Raw genomic sequence first — 21,004 nt, forward strand, 5'->3', positions numbered from 1 at the left:
CAATTGAGAAAGAGATCACCAATCTCTCAAATAAGTTGACCCCAGAGCCCAATTCAGTTTAGACTTTTTATACCAAGCTTCAATAGCTCATGGCTCAACAATTGGAACTAAGAAATGAAGAACATAAGATCAAGATGGATATATTGACACTCCAGACATCATTCCTTCCTCATCTTTCATCAGTTCAAGAACATATTAACTGAGCCACACGCCTATCTACTACACAAGAGGGAAGCACTCTTGATGGCTTAATATCACTATTGGCTGATATTCAAGCACAAAATTGTTTAATGGAAAGTGTAAAGGATGCAATCTCTGTCGCTCTCACCGACGCCCAGAAAAAGTATAAATCCATTTTTGACCAGTTACCACCCTTGGATGGAAATTAAAGTTTATGATGTTTGTCAAAAAGGGGGAGTGATACTATATATTTGGGGAGTAATACAGTTTTGATATAGTATTCAGAGTATTGTATACAGGGGGAGTATACCGAGCAGAGTATGCAGAGTATCCAAGGATAGTAAGCAGAGCACACAAGCACATAACCGAGCATGCAAAATCAGAGCTATGTATAGTATAATGATAAGGGGAGTATATCTGAATATACTATTTCATTGACTATTGTATATACTGTCAAGTATAGTCATTTTGCAAAGTATATAAATTTTTGAGTTATGACTTTGAAAGTAGTTTTTGTCAAACATCTCAACTAATGTCAAAAGGAGAGATTGTTACTACTTATCAAGTTGCCATTAGTTTTTATATTCAAAGTCATACTATATACTCTAATCAGTTAACACTACCGAATCATGCAGTCGGTATGCACAGAGAAGTCGGTATGCATAGTCTAGTCGGTTACAGAAGAAAGCAGTCACAGAACACAGTACACACCGAGTTGCCTACCGAGTATCTTTTTATGTCTACCGAGCAGCAAAGATGACACACCGAGTTGATATACACCGAGTGAAATGTGTTACCAGATTCATTGAACCTGGACATGCATATGAAAATGTGTTACAAGATCGAGGCACATCTAACCATTATCACATTGGAAATTGCACTAGAAGATTGTGTATGATTTCGAGATCAATCTAACTAATGAAATATTTTGTATAGTTATTCATTCGATAAATCGTGTTTGTAAGATCGAAGCAATGAATTGGATCACCGTCTTAAGAGATCTATTTATACAGCATGAGTTAAGGGTGTGTGCATGAGTGTAAGAAGACTGTTACAGAGACACAGAGGTCACTGAGAAGGTTTTCAGAGAATAGTAGAAGAATAGAGTAAATAGAAGGGTTTACCGAGTTACTATATGGGTTACCGAGGTATGCTATAAGCAAGGTAATCTATTCTGAGCACATAGAATCAGCTATAACATTTCAGATGTAAAGTTGTAGATATTTGTAATGATTTTATTGTAATATTGTGAAGTTGAAAGAGAAACCTTTAACAGGGTAAAAGACTCTAATCAAGTCTATAAATTGTAAAGCCTCTAACCAGGTGCATCATTTAGATTAAGTGTTGTAAAATCCTTTAGCAAGGTAGATCTAACAAATCTTGTTACTCCTAATAGGGTAAGCTATCAGAAATAGCTAATATGTAGCTCTAATCGAGCACTATTTATTATTGCAGTAGTGAAGTTGTGGGTGCCATCCCCACCGCAGTTTTTCTCTCTAACCAAGAGTTTTTGCGTAACCAAAATATATGTGTTATGGAGTGAATCATGTATGATTGTTATCTATTTGTTTTAACTTTATTTTATGTTACTGCACTATTCTGTTTATGCATAACAGTAAAGTTATTATTCAAGAAAAGTTTTGGAGTACCGATTCACCCCTCCCCTCTCAGTACATTAGCTTTCCATATTGGGCCTAATAATATATGTGTGTGTGTGTTCATAGGCTTCTATTTAGGTATTTATTGCTCAAAAAATTGTCATCTTTTTGACAAGATGTTTTCCAGCAGCATATTGTAGCAGAGGTTCTCCAGCGAGGTTTTTAATTTTTGGATGCACGGTCCACTATATAGAAACTTGCACTATGTGTCATGAACAAGGTTGAAACTATGCAACATGTGTCATTGGCCGCCCAGTAAACTGGAAGGAGAATTAATTGAATGGTATTTGCATTTGGTTTTTGTGATGTATGTGTTGCAATCTGCCATTTGGTTGATAGAGGAAATAAATTAGATGAGGTTTCATGTATGAAGAATTTTGCGTGGAGATTTAGGTGCCAAGTTTATCCTGCTAAAAGATTGATTTGTGAATCGAGAAGTGAATATTTGTAGGTGAGGTGTTGCTTACTTGATATTGTAAATAACTCAAAGGGTTTAGGTTGGCAATTTCTGTGCCAACCTTAGCAGAGTTTAGATCTAGGATTTTGAGTGTGACTAACATTTCATGTGAGTCAATACCGATAACATGTCGTGTTATCGGTCTCAACTGAGTTAGTTGCTTCTTCGTAGTTTTGCAGAGAGTCATATAAAACAAGAGTTATATGATGTGTCAAAAACATGAGTGTTATTGACCCCCGTGCCTCATATGTTATATCAACTACTCATGTCAATAACATGTCATGTTATTGACCGCCTAAGTTTGCAGCGTGTTATTTGGCACTGAGGTGGGTCCTAGTCAACATCAAATAACAACATAGAGTTTAGGTGGTCTCACGGGATAAGGTTGTGCAAGATAAGAAACAAAGCAAAGACAAAGAACTCTTATCCTGCGAAGTTGGGCAAAGGCTCAAGGAGGGTCGCAGGATAAGAGACAAAGAAGACAAAGCAAAGCGAAGCCCTTATCTCGCGAGGTAAAGTGAAGACATAACTAATGTTGCGGGATAAGAAAAGTTGAAGCCAGGGGACTTTTTGCTTATCTCGCAAGGTTTCTAAGGAAACAACAGAATCCCACGGGATAAGAAAAAAAGCGAAAACAAGGAATCCTTATCCGACCAGGTAAAACGAAGACATAAATGACATCGTGGGATAAGAAAGAAAATCCAAGGAATATGTTTCCTCGTTATCCTGCAGGATAAAATGAAGAAGTGTGAAGACTCGGGAGATAAGAAAACAAGGAAGACCAAAGATTAGAATCCTTATCCCGTGAGGTAAAAGTAGACCCACAATGATGTCGTAGGATAAGAACTTAGTGCAATCGGTGGTCAACATAGCCAATAAGACGTGGACTTGAGGTGCCACGTCAGACATCTACGATTGTTGGATTTTCATAAAGGCCTGATCCGATGGCCATGTTTTAATCTTTTGTTGGGCTTGTGGGACGCCTATAGGGAGAGATCTCACACGTCCATCTTCACACGAATGTCTTAGATCAACGATGGACATTTGAATTCACAGTGGTAATTGGGTTTTGAATTCCCTGTAGGCGGGTGGTTGTTGACCCAATGGTCAAGGTCTTTGTTTTGCTTAGTTCACGCTTGATTTTTGACACGATTTCTATACAAACAGTTTTCAATGCCATAACTCTAGACATGATGCCTGCGACTGATTTTAGACACCATCTAGTGCATCTGGGCAAGGATTTTGTTTCTCCAAAGAGAAAGGACACTCCCAGAGCTAGTTGCAACACGTTATCAGATCTGTCAATCTGGTCTTCTCCCCTCTTAGTCATTTTTTTAACCTAACCTGGGTGGGGTTAGGGTTTTCTTAAATGTAATCATCTGAGTTATGCCAGAAATATAAATGTAATTTTGTATTCTATTTACAAGATCTTCTCCTTCTTTTTTTTATGCAGAATTCTTATGTCTCTCTGCATCTATAAATTTGTCTTGCCCTTTCATCAATAAAAATATCTTTCTTGCCTCTATTCAGTTCTTGCAATTTGTGTAAGTGTTTACCTATTTGTTTAAATGCATTCTCTTTTGGTTTTCTATAGTGTAAGTAATCGTGTTGATTCCCAACCTTTACTCACACTTAGACGACTAAGTAGAGTAGAATTTTATGCATCCTTAAGTAGTTTTCATTGATGTTTTGTGTAGCTATAGGAAGAGGAGATCATCATTTTAGTCTGGGTGCAAACCCTTTTCCCTTCTTTCATGCAACACTTCTCTCTCTCCCTTTTCTCTATCAAAGCATAGATTAGATTTACGAAGTGTTGGGTTGGTCCAACACTCTACATTTTGAATTGAAGAGGAAGTCGGCCTTCTTCGGAGACTCAACGTCATAACAGTGAAAGGTCCCACACTTGAGAGGTTGTTTCCATGTTTCACAAGGTTGGTGATCAAGCATGATCACCAAGGGTGCAAACTTTTGTGACAATAGTTTGTATTGTGGGTTTGAAGAGAATTGTAAAATGGTTTTCACTGTGGGTTTCAACATAAATTTAAAAGGCACTCACAAAAGTTAGGAAATTTACTCATCATCATTGTTTAAAAATCAAATAATATATATTTACATATCTGTATAAATAGATGTATAAATATATATTTACATATCTGTATGTATATATGTATCGTGTAAATATGCATATGTATGTATATATATATAATCATCATTGTTTAGGAATATATATATATAGATGTATAAATATATATTTACATATCTGTATGTATATATGTATCGTGTAAATATGCATATGTATGTATATATATATACACAATGTATATATTTACATATCTGTATAATCATCATTGTTTAGGAATATATATATATAGATGTATAAATATATATTTACATATCTGTATGTATATATGTATCGTGTAAATATGCATATGTATGTATATATATATACACAATGTATATATTTACATTTACATGTGTATATATACATGTACATTTATAGTTAGATGTACATGTGTACATATAGATGTATAAATATATATTTAGATGTTTGTGTATATATATGTATGTATATATATACATGAGTATATGTATGTGTGTGTGTGTATATACATGTACATTTACATTTAGATGTACATCTATATATATACACACACATAGATATATAAATATTTGTAGATGTACATCTAAATAATTGATGTTAAAGTGATTCACAACTACAAGATTCAACTTACTGGAAGTGGCTATATGAGCATTGCTTCTTCTATTTTAGACACCTTTGTTTTAAATTGATGCAAATATTTGTAGTTTTACATATGGGTCTTTGAATCAATGTAAAAAGTCTATTAATGTATTTACATATATGAATGTATTCGCATTTGTGTTGTCCATAATATGGGTATACATTTACAAATATAAGTGTACATAAAAATATTGTGTGCACACATAGAAAATATGGCTATATACAAAGGCATGGACATATATATGTATATTTTTAGACGTGTAGAAATGACTATGTATTATATTCAACATTTCCTATATAACACACTGCATTCGAACCTGGTCATTGAACCAATCATTATGTACATGTGATGATGAATACCTATTTGTAATGTCTTGTTATTGATTGAAATGTATCTATGTTTATCTGCACAACTATATAGTTAAATTTGATATCATATATGTGTGTGTCTATATAAATATATACATATCTACATTGTGTGTATATATTTACAACATGTGTATATATACATGTACATTTACATTTAGATGTGCATGTGTATATATATAGTCATAGATATATAAATAGATGTAGATGTTCTTAAAAAAATGATGTTGAAGTGAATCATAACTACAAGATTCAACTTACTGGAAGTGGCTATATGAGTATTGCTTCTTTTGTTTTAAAGACCTTCATTTTATCTTGATGCAAATATTTATGGTTTTATATATGGGTCTTTGAATCAATATGGAAAACTATTGATATATTTACATATATGAATGTATCTGTGTTTGTGTTGTCCATAATATGGTTATACATTTATAAAAAAATGCAGCCAACAGTGCTCTGGTCGTGGTTAGTATAGCTCCTTGTTTCCTTCCTAAAGAAAAAAATAAGGAATGTTCATTTGTTTCTAGCTAATTGATTTTGCATTGTTTTCAATTCTTACTTAGCTGGTTTTGTTCTCACAATAGAAAGGGAACACCCTGAATAACAACATACTTGCATCTGTAGTGGGTTTTGTTTCACAGAAACCATATACTGCAATGGTTATAAAGCGATGGAATGTTGGTCACCCTTTTTCTCATGGTAAGAATTCAAATAAAATTTATTCATCATGTTAGAATTAATGTAAACAAACTTGATTTCACTATGCAAAACTGGCATTTGTGCAGTTGCTTGACCTACTTCTTTCAACTGTCTATTGGCCTTGCTTGGACGTGTGCTTTGCCTTCCTCGTCGCCAGACACAGATGACCCTCTCTACACCTGATGACCGGTCATGGATTGTGAAGTGCATTATTGATAAAGAAACCCCGATCTTCTCTGTAGGGTGGAGGAAATTTTCTAATGAAACCAAATTAAAAGAAAATGATGTCTATGTATTTGAAAACCATGGTGAAAGTGTTGTCCACGTCCATATCTTTCCTTCCCAAATAATAGCTAAATCAAAACACATTTTCTTGAGTTCCTTATTCAAATTTATATGAATACAAAGTCAATTTACAATCATATTTCTTGATGGATTATAACATAAATGTTATTTCTATATGCTTGCAGGATAGCCTCTAGCCTCTTGCAATGTGTTGAACAAATCACTTGCTACTATTTTGATCCATAGACCATAAAAAACTTATTTTTTTTGTCAAAGTCTTCAAATATAAAATGATTATACAAAACATTTTGTTCCTTAAACTGCCTAATTCTTGTGAAACTTAGAAACAATATGGTCTCTACATAATAGTTGATCACATGATTAGTGTATTTAAATATAATGTTTATGACTGAAAATACATTTTTTCTATCTCTCACCCTCTCTTTCTCTCTCTCTCACCATCCCTCCCTCCACCTCTTAGGTATCTCTCTCACCTTTCCTCCACCTCTTAGGTATCTCTCTCACCTTTCCTCCCTCCACCTCTTAGGTCTCTCTCTCACCTTCCCTCCCTCCACCTCTTAGGTATCTCTCTAACCTTTCCTTCCTCCACCTCTTTGGTCTCTCTCTCACCTACCCTCCCTCCACCTCTTAGCTCTCTCTCTCTCTCTCACACACACACAATCCCTCCATCCACCTCTTAGGTCTCTCTATATCTCCTCCACAACTTGGGTAAAAGCACATATCTATGTCGCACCTACAACTAATCCGTACTATTCGGTTGGAAGGGTTCTAGCCATAACACTTCCATCCGGACCAATGTGGCAGTCACGTGGTGCCAGCGTGGCAAAGGGGTTTTGGCCGGAACCCTTTCCCTATATAAGCCATGAAAATGACTTTTGCCCTCATTTTGCATCGAGGGGCTTAGAATTCAGTGAGTGAGCAATCCAAAAACGGAAAAGTGTTTCGGTCAGAAGCATTTCGGAGGTAGTTTTTTTTTGTTTTTTTTGTGTTTTTTAAAATGCAACAGTAGTAATAGATTAATTATTTAGCTATTTTCATAATAATGTTGTATTGTTTTTTAGTTTTTTAGTTTTTAATTTCTTAATAATATTTTTGCTTTAAATTTTTTAATGTTCATTAATATATTAGTTTTAAACATTTTAATGGTTAATCATTTATAAATGTGAGATACACATATATAAAACTTTACTAGGACACTTGAACACATACTAGGACATCTTAAGACACTATTAAGACATGAATGACCCCTTAATAGATGTGAAGACATATTTTCACCCATCGTAGCATCCTCACACATATAACATATAAGACCCCATACGACACAATAAGACCCCTTAAGACCCCTTCTTACTGTAATGACCCATTATGACTGTAATAATCCATAATAATACCTTATGACCCATAATGACCCCTATTGACCCCTACTGACCCCATAGGATCATATACTATCATAAGGGGTCATATGGAATCGTTAGGGGTCATATGGGGTCCTAAGGGGCCACCCATGTGTTCTAACTATTAGTAGCACAGAGGAGGAAAACTGAGAGGGGGGGGAGGGGGGGTGAATCAGGTTTCACCAAATCTACAAACTTAACTACAAAAATAAATCTGATAAACTGCAACAATAATAAAGATAAGAGAATTAATAGCACAACACATAACACCAAGATTTTGATGTGGAAAACCCGGTTAAGGGAAAAACCAAGGTGGGAACCTACCCACAATAAGATGATACTCAGTAGTAGTATGTGAAAATATTACAATGGGGAATGCACATGCATTTAGGCACACTGCCTAGAGCTCACTACTCAAAACATAATGACCCAGAAGGCTACAACCCTCAAGGAAAGTCTCACTGACTTACAACAAGATTCAAACTACAATCCGAAAAAAATGAACTAAAAGAATAGCAGCTCTAAATGCCTGATTATAGTACTGGTTAATCACAACTTGGTATATGCACGAAGTTGTGGTACCAAAAAGGTTCCACACTTCAAAAAAAATGAAAAATGCTCATAAGGTGCGTGCCTTATGAGCATTTCAAACTTAAAAAAAACCCATGTCCACATTTTGGATGCATTCTACATTCCCAAACCCGCGTTTTGGCGATTTAGGGAGCCATTTTCTTGCGCTCGCCCTTTGTAGAAGCTTGATATTGGGCACTAAGTTGTCCATCTCTCATCAAAATGCCACCACACCATCGAAGAGCTCGAAGAGGTATGTATTTTTGTTTTCTTATTGTCATTTTTTTATTAATTTGAAGATTAAACTAGGTTTATTGATTTAAATTTATTTTCATTATCAGGAAATGAGATTAGACAAGAAAATGTTGAAAACACTCAATCACCTCCTCATGAAGACCATATTGAAAAAGAAGCAGATCAAGAACCTCCTACAATCCCTAGACATCCCATAAGTACACAAGAAAACCTATTAGGTCAAATAGAAAATAGCCAAAAAGAGCTTGAAGGTTTAATCACAAGGCTAAAAGATCCCACAAGAACAAACTCCCATAGGACAAACCTTACCAGTTCTTTCCAATCTGTTGTATCTCACATACAATCTATGAGTGGGCAAATAAATTTTTGGTCCAGTAAGAAGGAAGAACAAAAGAAATTTTATGCTGACAAATTATCATATGCGGCAGTGAAGAAAAAGAAAATTAATAAATTTGACTTGTGTGCTCTTTTTACGGACCCCCGAACGAATTAGCCTTTACACCATGTATGTATGAGATTCCCTATTCATTAGTGTCATCATGAAGGGATTAAGAACAATTTTTGGGATAGGTGGTGGATGGTATTTGATCAGCCCCCATGCAATAATCATGAGGTACCCCAATACTTTTTGAGAAAACTGTACTGTGAGTTTGTCCTTAATGAGATCCCAAACTATTTTTATTTTCTAGATTTCCAAGGTAGAGGTGGGGGTTCCTCACATGATAGAGAGGGTGCACAGTGTGACCCAAATCTCCCACCAAGACCCTTGGCCAAACCTATGGTGGAGCATGTTATTATTCCTTCCATTGTGAAGGAGAGTATTGAGGTCGAAACTCTAGACTCCATTAGCTCACTCCCTCAGACCCTTATACAGTATGCTAGGCCTGTAGTAGAGGGTGATGCGAGTGATGATGGTTATTCTTCTAGGCATCAAGTTCCAGCTCATTTTTGTCGATCTTGTGGTTCTCTTTGCACTTATGATCCTAATAGTTCTGAGAATGCACATGCACGAGCGGAGTTTGCTACAGAGAACATTGTCATGACAAAATACTTGTTGAACGAAACATTTGGCATTGATACCTAGGTGAATTTCATTACAAGTTCATTTCATTCTTTTTATTAAATCTTATATGTAAATTTGAGAATATATCTAAATCAGTAAATTATTATGATAAAAAATCAAGGTCAAAGTGTTCACAATACTAGCAAGATTTCTGCAGCACCCTTTTTCATGACTTTGTCTACTCCACAGGTATACAACGAGTGAAGAAATATTATTATTATATGTAGATAGTTGAACCTTATGTGAATGATTTTCTAATTACTCATTTTGGATGTCAAATAGTTTGATGATAGAGCTTCGAAATCAACACCTTGCAGTGTATTTCATCGACAATCTTTCACCCAGGTAAACAATTTATCTTTAATGTTGTTATTAAATAATATAGATAGTTTTGGCGATTAATCAATATACTTTGTTTAATTTTCATGTGTTGACATCAGAGACTCCTCTTGCTGTCCACATGTCAATGGAGTGCGGTGTTGTTGCAGCAGTAGCAAGTTCAACTGCGTTAATAGAAGTATGAGACATATTTGTAAATTTAGTAAATTTAGCATTACATTTGTTATCTTAATAATATGTTATTGAAAATTTTAACGACACTTATATTTAGTTTAATTTATATTGTGATTCTTATAGGAGGGGCTTGTCACTCTAGATCATGAACGTGCACCTATTGTGGATGAACATCATGATTATTTGTATGCGGTAAGTGACTATTCTATTATATGTCATTCTAAAATTCATTTTTTGTATATGCTAACATCATTCTTTTCATTTTATCAGGTGGAGTTACAAAAAAGTCTGGAGAGGAGGTCGAGTGGACGTACTCGAAAGACACCTGCATCATATACATCTCCATCCCCTCGATAGACAAAGATATCTCGTTATTTGTTTCCTTCCCCTAGAGGGAAATGAATAGAATAGGGTCCTATGTTGTATGCCTATATGGCAATTTTGAACATATGTTTTGTATTACGAATATGTGACATTCTATGTCCATATGGCTTTTGGCAAGCTCCTATTTGACTTTATTGGATACCATGTTGTATGCCTATATGGAAATTTTGAACATATATTTTGTATTACGAATATGTGATATTCTATGTCCATATGACTTTTGGCAAGCCCCTATTTGACTTTATTGGATATCATGTTGTATGCCTTTATATCAATTTTGAACATATGTTTTGTTTTATGAATACGTGAAATTCTATGTCCATATGGCTTTTGGCAAGCCTATTTGTCTGTATTGGATATATTTGATAGTTTTAACGGTATACAATGTTGCATGGATTTGTATCTTTTTGGTTAATGCAAATCATTTATCATGGTTATCCATAATTGCAGTACAAATGATTAAATGAATAATTGCACAAAGTTTGTTGTTACTTAAGCTTTGAACCTAAATATGTGTTTGTAATCCAAGACACAAGCTTATGGAGATCAACACAAATTCAATAGTTATAGTCAAAATAAGACTATATAAAGGAAACATGGAAAGAACCAAAATTAGACAATGTAAGACACCATTGTACCAATACCCATTCTAAAAAAATTGCATAGCCCATAAACTTCTATTCATCTAATGCATGCAGTTAAGCGATTTCACTGCTAGGGTGTGGTCCACAATGATTGGGTGAGTTGGAGAGAAAAAAGAAGGCATTCCTAGTGTAAACACAGCCACCCTGAGGCATACGAGCTGATGGTTTGGTGTCGCGACAAGCGGATTGAAAGATGGGGCATTGTGCAACTTTTCATTGAACTCATCTGATGCTTTTTGTCGCAACAAAGAAAGTGTCGCCATGAGCAACTAGATCCGAGTCTACCAAAACCAAGAGAGGCTTTTTTAGAGTGCCATAACATGACCCCATAGGATCAAACGGCTCGTTCTTATGGTTAACGGGTGCTGAGAAACACGATGCCAAATATTGACAACTTTGAGCAACTTGAGCACTTAGGTGATTTCGCTGCTAGGGTGTGGCCCACAACGATCGAATGAGTTGGAGAGAAAAAAGAAGGCATTCCTAGCATACACCTGGCCACCCCGACGCATACCAGCTGACGGTTCAGTGCCACGACGAGTGGATTGAAAGATGGGGCATTGTGCAACTTTTCATTGAACTCATCTAACGCTTTCTGTCGCAACAGAGAAAGCATCGCCATGAGCAACTGGATCCAAGTCTACCAAAACCAAGAGAGAATTTTTTAGAGTGCCATAACATGACCTCGTAGGATCGGATGAAATTTTCTTATGATTAATGGGCGTCGAGAAACGTGATGCCGAATATTGACAACTTTGAGCAACTTGAGCACTTAGGCCATTTCATTGCTAGGGTGTGGCCCGCAACGATCGAACATGTTGGAGAGAAAAATGAAGGAATTCCTAGCATAAACCTGGCCACCCTGACGCATATGGGTTGATGTTTCAATGCCTCGATGAGTGGATTGAAAGATGGGGCATTGTGCAACTTTTCATTGAACTCATCTGACACTTTTTGTCACAACCGAGAAAGTGTCGTCATGAGCAACTGGATCCGAGTCTACTGAAACCAACAGAGGATTTTTTAGAGTTCCATAACATGACCTCATAGGATCAGATGGCTCATTCTTATGATTAACTAGCATCGAGAAACGTGATGCCGCATATTGACAACTTTGAGCAACTTGAGCACTTAAGTGATTTCACTGCTAGGGTGTGGCCCACAATGATCAAGTGAGTTAGAGAGAAAAAAGAAGGCATTCCTAGAATAAACCTAACCACTCCGATGTGTACAAGCTGACGGTTCGATGCTGCGACGAGCAGATTGAAATATGGGGCATTGTGCAACTTTTCATTGAACTCATCTGATGCTTTTTGTCACAACCGAGAAAGCGTCACCACAAGAAACTAGATCTAAGTCTATCGAAACCAAGATAGGGTTTTTTAGAGTGCCAAAATATGACCCCATAGGATCAAACAACTCATTCTTATGATTGACCAGCACCGAGAAATGCGATGCCGAATATTGACAACTTTGAGCAACTTGAGCACCTGAGCGATTTTGCTGCCAGGGTGTGGCCTGCAACGATCGGGCGAATTGGAGAGCAAAAAGAAGGCATTCCTAGTGTAAACCCGGCCACCCCAACATGTATGAGCTGACGGTTTGGTGTCGCGACGAGCGGATTGAAAGATGGGGCATTGTGCAAATTTTCGTTGAACTCATTTGATGCTTTTTGTCACAACTAAGAAAGTGTCGCCACAAGCAACTGGATCTGAGTCTACTGAAATTGAGAGAGGATTTTTTAGAGTGTCATAACACAACCCCGAAGGATCAGATGACTCGTTCTTATGATTAACTAGCAATTTCACTGCTAGGGTGTGGCCCGCAATGATCGGGCAAGTTAGAGAGCAAAAAGAATGCATTCCTAGCATAAACCCAACCACCCCGATGAGTACGAGCTGACGATTTGGTGTCGCGATGAGTGGACTAAAAGATGGGGCATTGTGCAACTTTTCATTGAAGTCATCTAAAGCTTTTTGTCATAACCGAGAAAGCATCGCCACGAGCAACTGGATCTGAGTCTACCGAAACTAAGAGAGGCTTTTTTAGAGTGCCATAACACAACCCCATAGGATCAAATGAATCGTTCTTATGATTAATGGGCACTGAGAAATACGATGCCAAATATTGAAAAATTTTGAGCAACTTGAGCACTTAGGTGATTTCCCTGCTAGGGTGTGGCCCGCAACGATCAGGTAAGTTGGAGAGTAAAATGAAGGCATTCCTAGTGTAAACCCAACCACCTCGACCCGTATGAGCTAAAGGTTTGGTGTCGCGATGAGTGGATTGAAAGAAGGGGCATTGTGCAACTTTTCATTGAACTCATCTAACATTTTTTATCGCAACCGAGAAAGCGTCGCCACGAGCAACTGGATCTGATTCTACCGAAACCAAGTGAGGATTTTTTAGAGTGCCACAACATGATGTTGTAGGATCAGATGACTCATTCTTATGATTAACAGGCACAGAGAAACATGATGCCAAATATTGACAACTTTGAGCAACTTGAGCACTTAGGCGATTTCACTGCTAGGGTGTGGCCCGCAACGATCGGGCAAGTTGGAGAGAAAAAAGAAGGAATTACTAGCATAAACCCAGCCACCCCAATGCATATGACCTGACGGTTCAATGCCGCGATGAGCGAATTGAAAGATGGGGCATTGTGCAACTTTTCATTGAACTCATTTGACGCTTTTTGTCGCAACCGAGAAAGCCTCGCCACGAGTAATTAGATCCGAGTCTACCAAAACCAAGAGAGGATTTTTTAGAGTGCCATAACATGACCCCGTAGGATTGGACAACTCATTCTTATGATTAATGGACACTGAGAGACGCGGTGCCGAATATTGACAACTTTGAGCAACTTGAGCACTTGGACGATTTCGTTGCTAGGATGTGGCCCGCAACGATCGGGAGAGTTGGAGAGAAAAAAGAAGGAATTCCTAGCATAAAACCAACCACCTTGATGCGTATGAGTTGATGATTCGGGGCTGCGATGAGCGGATTGAAAGATGGGGCATTGTGCAACTTTTCATTGAATTCATCTGACGCTTTTTGTCGCGACCAAGAAAGCATCGCTACGAGCAACTAGATCTAAGTCTACCAAAACTATGAGAGGATTTTTTAGAGTGCTACAAGTTGACCCTGTAGGATCAAACGGCTCATTCTTATGATTAACTGGCACCGAGAAACGCGATGTCAAATATTGACAACTTTGAGCAACTTAAGCACTTAGGCGATTTCGCTACCAGGGTGTGGCCCGCAACGATCAAGTGAGTTGGAGCAAAAAAAGAAGGCAATCCTAGTGTAAACTCGGCCACCCTGACGCGTACAAGTTGATGGTTTAATGGCACGATGACTGGATTGAAGGATGGGGCATTGTGCAACTTTTCATTGAACTCATCTGACACTTTTTATCGCAAGTGAGAAAGCGTTGCTACGAGCAACTAGATCCGAGTCTACCAAAACCGAGAGAGACTTTTTTATAGTGCCATAACATGACCCCATAGGATCAGATGACTCATTCTTATGATTAACAGGCGCCGAGAAATGCGATGCCAAATATTGACAACTTTGAGCAACTTGAGCACTTAGGCGATTTCGCTGCTAGGGTGTGGCCCGCAACGATCGGGCAAGTTAGAGAGAAAAAAGAAGGCATTCCTAGCGTAAAATTGGCTACCCTGATGCGTACGAACTGACGGTTCGGTGCCGCGATGAGCGTATTGAAAGATGGGACATTGTGCAATTTTTCATTGAAGTCATTTGATGCTTTTTGTCGCAATAGAGAAAGCGTCGCCCCGAGCAACTGGATTTGAGTCTACTAAAACTGAGAGAGGATTTTTTAGAGTGCTATAACATGACCCCATAGGATTAGATATCTTATTCTTATGATTAACCGGCGGCAAGATACGCGATGCCAAATATTGACAACTTTGAGCAACTTGAGCACTTAGGCGATTCCGCTGCTAGGGTGTGGCCCACAACGATCGGGCGAGTTGGAGAGAAAAAAGAAGGAATTCCTAGCATAAACCCAGCCACCCCGATGCGAATGATCTGACGGTTCATTGCCACAACGAGCGGATTGAAATATGGAGCATTGTGCAACTTTTCGTTGAACTCATTTGACACTTTTTGTCGCAACCGAGAAAGCGTCGCCACAAGCAACTGGATTTGAGTCTACCGAAACCAAGAGAGAATTTTTTAGAGTGCCATAACATGACCTCATAGGATTAGATGACTCATTCTTATGATTAACGGGCACTGAGAAACGTGATGCCGAATATTGACAACTTTGAGCAACTTGAGCACTTAGGCGATTTCGCTACTAGGGTGTGGCCCGCAATGATCGGGCGCATTGGAGAGCAAAAAGAAGGAATTCCTAGTGTAAACTCAGCCACGCCGACATGTACAAGCTGACGGTTCGGTGCTGTGACGAGCGGATTGAAAGATGGGGCATTGTGCAACTTTTCATTGAACTCATTTGACGCTTTTTGTCGCAACCAAGAAAGCGTCGCCACGAGCAACTCGATCCGAGTCTACCAAAATCGAGAGAGGCTTTTTTAGAGTGTCATAACATGACCCCATAGGATTAGATGACTCATTCTTATGATTAGCAGGTGTTGAGAAATGCGATGCCGAATATTGACAACTTTGAGCAACTTGAGCACTTAGGCGATTTCGCTGCTAGGGTGTGGCCCGCAATGATCGGGCAAGTTGGAGAGAAAAAAGAAGGCATTCCTAGCAAAAACCTAGCCACCTCGATGCGTTTGAGCTGACGGTTCAGTGACGTGACGAGTGGATTGAAAGATGGGGCATTGTGCAACTTTTCATTGAACCCATCTGACGCTTTTTGTCGCAACCGAGAAAGTATCGCCACGAGCAATTGGATCCTAGTCTACCTAAACCGAGAGAGGATTTTTTAGAGTCCCATAGCACAATCCCATGGGATCAAATGAATCATTCTTACATGTCACTAACATTGAGAAAAACGATGCCGAATTTTGACAATTTTTCACACTTTGAGTGATAAGCAACAAATGAGCAATTTTTACATCTTTTACTATATTAGCCTAAAACTTCACGAAATGATCCCATGTGATCTCTAATGATCCAAACTGACATTATTTACATAAAATCACACAAAAAAAGACAAAAACACAAATTTTTATATTACAATGCCTCGAGTAGTAAAAAATACAAGTCATGTACATATATCCAAATAAGATTGATATTACAATTTTTTACATTTACATTTAATCCAATGAACCATCTGGATCTGCTCTACTCTTTATCATGTCTAGTATGGCCTCATGGTCAGACTCACAAACCTTCCATAGGTTCTTGTCTAGTGGTCTATCCCCATATCTGATCAAATGAACATTTGAAGCTACAACAAGGTTAGAATAATGAAGAATCTTCCTATGTGTCTCAAAGTCTTGGAACAACCACAAGTTAGACTTCTTCACTGGGTACCTTCTAAGCCATGTACCAATAACAACTAATGATCCTGTGGGGTACTCAATATTTTCTCCATCTACCACAGGGCCATCCAATTTCTTTTTTGCGTCCACACAACGACACAGGTAATAATTTGTTCCTTCTTCATTGTCTTCAGCTGCAATAACTGCATAAACATGCCCTACAATAATAAAGTGAGAAGAATTTAGCAAACAACTAAGGTAAAATATTAAAGTACAAAAAATTGCATGTGGATAATTTACCTAGTTAGACTAAATCTGACACATGGTCAAAGTCAACTGATTCTTCCATCTGTGTTAGTTGCAGTGCACTCGGAGGTCGATATGTCTCAAGTGGGATTAGACGCCTCATACACCATTCATCCACCCACTCCTTTGACTCACACTCATTATAGGCACCATATCTACATGAAGAACAATAACATGCCATCTGTCACATATGGATAGTTCATGAACCTGGATTAGAGCTTTTGAAAGAGTGTAGCTCACTCGATCGTGTCAATGTACAACAATCTTCTAATTTTGCAATGCTAGTATCATCTACCAACCAAAAAAATCTACGAACTGGAGAATTACCTTGATTACCTGGACCAATTGTACCATTGCACCATTGAACAATTGATTTTGCATCTTTCAAGTTTGCATTCCCTTTGGACTTTAACTCTTCTTGTGCTAAAGCTCTTTTAATACATGATGCACCATCATGCTCCTCGTTTCCATGCCTAGCCTCTTTTAATACATGCTCCTGCATCTTTCATGCTCCTCTTTTCAGAGAAATTCCACATATGTTGAATAGCAGTCAACTTATGCATCCTACTCAACCAATAAAACATCCGAGAGTTATTAAATTGTGATGCACAATTATCTAACCATATGATATGTTGATGGAATGATATGCCTCGGCTAACCAAATCATCGTAGAATATCTAAAAACAACCTTGCACAAATTCTATAGAGTGTGAGTGATCATCACTGATGTAAAAATGATACTCCCTCAATATCTTCCTATCCTCTTTCATACTATTATGTGCATGCATGAATGTTATATGCACAAATATAGCAACTTCTGTGGAGTTGTGATATTGTGATTGCACCTCGTTCTGTGGTTGTAGTGTGTAGCTCTCTGCAAAGTCAACAATTGAAACGATTGTATGAAGTGGAAATGTGTCCTTGCATAACTTAAATTGTGAGTCCAACCAACAAGCTCGATGGTTATGCCTTGCATACTCATGCACTATATTCTCATGAAAGATGCCCATAAACTAATACACTGGAATCTTCTCACTAACCAATTCACACCTTTTTTCTTCTTTTCCATCTTTTAGCTTGTAGGACACTGTCTTATATCTTCCAAATTCTACTAATTCTTTACCAATTTCTTGTCCAATATCCATATGTTGACAAATTTGTAAATGTCACAATCCACCACAATCAACACATGTGCCATCCAAGCAACACTTATTGTAATATACTTGACCATCTACTCTTTCACATAAGATGCTAGATATGAATTCCCTTGAAGATGTTAGTGGACCATTTATGTTGCATTCCTGCAAAACATTGTTAGCATGCAAATCTATACATATGTGTTGATAAACATCATAATGGTTAGAAAATTCAATATGTACTCTACAACAACAAGTTGTGTGTGTGTGATTTATTTTGACATAAAAAGGCTTTACCATTTCAAATAATCTTTGACGAATTTTAATTTGAGGATACATATGTTGAAACTTGGCAAAAAATTGTGTTTGAGTCATATCCAAAAAATGTTTCGGATGTGGATCACGGATTTTACTACCAATCCTCCTTCTTATAACATCTCTTTGATTTGGAGACACCCTTATGTTATTCTTCCAAAAATCTTCAATTAGGTTTCTCAAGGCTTCAACAATTGCTTTATCTTTCCGTGGTAATCTACCAAAAAATGCCCATAACTCATTGTTATATGGATCTTCCACTCTTTGTCACCTTCCCATAGCTCTCATTAGAGTTTGTCTACTTATCTTAAATTGTTTACTTGTCTTTCTAAGGAGGCGAGCTTTCTTAGTTTGACTGCTTACAATTGTTGATTTAATGACACATCGTGTGGCATTACTATCTTTTGTGCATGAGTTAGAACCAATAGTATCATATGCATTCATCAGATTCAATCGATGCTCTTAGCCCAAGAATCTTCATTATGGGCCTAAATTTCAGATTTCTCATCAATTCAACAAATAGTCGACATCTTCCTGTCTCATTTAAAGGCTCAAAAAATATTTTCCATATCCAATTAGCATGTCTTTGACAAGTACGCTTCAAAATCTTGTCAACCATTGGTTTCAAAACATTAGCATCAATATCAATCAAATACTTAGGCTTTCTATGCAAAACTCTAGGAGGTGTTCTCAAACTTTGAGGTACCTCAAGATTAGGAATGCCAACAACATTAGGGATAGGTGGCATACCTTCAACCAGAGATAAAAATGATGACATACCTTGAAATTGAGGTGTACAAGATGGTGTAGCTCCAATACTTGATGTCGGTCGTGAAGTACTTGCAACGTCAAATGTCATAGAGGGAGTGCATTCAATATGAGATGTTATAGACAACAACGGTGTGCCAATAAGAGATCCAGTGTGCCTTCAAATTGAGATGTAAGAGATGGGGTGCCTTCAACTTGAATTGTGGTAGACATGCTCTCAACCTCGGGATTCAATTGTCTCATTGCATGACGGTTTTGCATTTGTTGCCTTTGTGTGGCCAATTTTGTCTCTCTTAGATTGGATGGATATTTCATGTTCCTCTTCAATTGGCACCTCTTCTTTTATTGTATTCAATTTCCTTTCTTCACGAAGTTGCTTCATTCCTTCTCTTTTTTTTCCATTCTTAGCTTCACGCTCTTCCTGTGTTACATTTTTTGGTCGTTTCCTCGGCATGATGATGATTTCTACATGTACATGCACATAAAAGAGAATAAAGTTAATTCATAAAGAGATTTCAAGAGGTGTAAGGGGCAGTCCTAATGGATCTATGATTGTCCTAATTATGTTAGGACAGTCCTAATGCATCTATGACTTTCCTAATTATGCATATGTTAAAATGGATTTACGAAATTAAAATTATTTAATGCATTTCTTTTTTAAATTATTTCATAAGATCTTAAAAAGGATGTATGACATTGCAATTTTGTTTTAAACCACTGAACAAATAATTTTCTTATGCAACTTCCTTCAAATGCATTGTTAAATCTAATGTAAATCTAATAGGATTATAATCAATTTTGACTCACACTTGTATTCTAGCATTTAAACAAAATAACACTTAATAAGTATTTGAATTCTAAAAACAAGAAAATATTACCTCAATTATTCAAATTTGATAAAAAAAACTATGTTCTTCCTCTTTGACGTTGCCAAATGAAAAAAAAGGTGGTGGAGAGCTGATGGAATGTATAAAATAACCTTGCATAAAATGTCAACGCCATGCAAAAAGCATTTTTTTGTCTGATCATGCGCAAAAAGAAGACAAAATGAGAGAATGTGGGCTTGGATCACAGGTCAAGGGTCCCATATAATCGTTTTTTAGTGCATCTCTTTTGGCTAGCGCCAAATGACTTCCATTGAAATTTTTTAACCTTTGATAAATTTCTACTATATACCCTATAATCTATACTCTATACCCTATAGTTTGATAGCCACAAACATAAAAATTAAACCATTTTAAACCTATAACAAATACCCTAGATTGTATGACCAAATATGCTAAATCCTCGACCCTATACAATAACCATAGACCCTATAACCCAATATGCTAAACCATATGAGGTTGTTATGGGTTGTATGGTGTCCTAAGGGGTCATACGGTGTCCTATGGAGTCATAGGATAGCATATGACCCCTTAGGTGTCGTTAGGGATCACATTGTGTCTTAACGAGTCATATGGTGTGTTATGACCCCTTAAGACACTTATTGACCGCTTAGGACACCATACGACCCATAATGACACCATATGGTGTCCTAAGGGGTCATAGGATACCATATGACCCCTTAGGACACAATGTGAACCCTAACGACACGTAAGGGGTTATATGGTATCCTAAGGGGTCATAGGACACTATATGACCCGTTAGGACATTATATGACCCCTTAGGACACCATATGACCCATAAAAACACTATATGGTGTTCTAAGGGGTCACATGGTGTCCTAAGGGGTCATATTGTGTCCTATGACCCCTTAGGATACCATATGACCCCTTATAACAAAATATGGTGTCATTATGGGTCGTATGGTGTCCTAATGGGTCATAT

The sequence above is a fragment of the Cryptomeria japonica genome, chromosome 8 (assembly GCF_030272615.1).
Source record: "Cryptomeria japonica chromosome 8, Sugi_1.0, whole genome shotgun sequence".
NCBI lineage: Eukaryota > Viridiplantae > Streptophyta > Pinopsida > Cupressales > Cupressaceae > Cryptomeria > Cryptomeria japonica.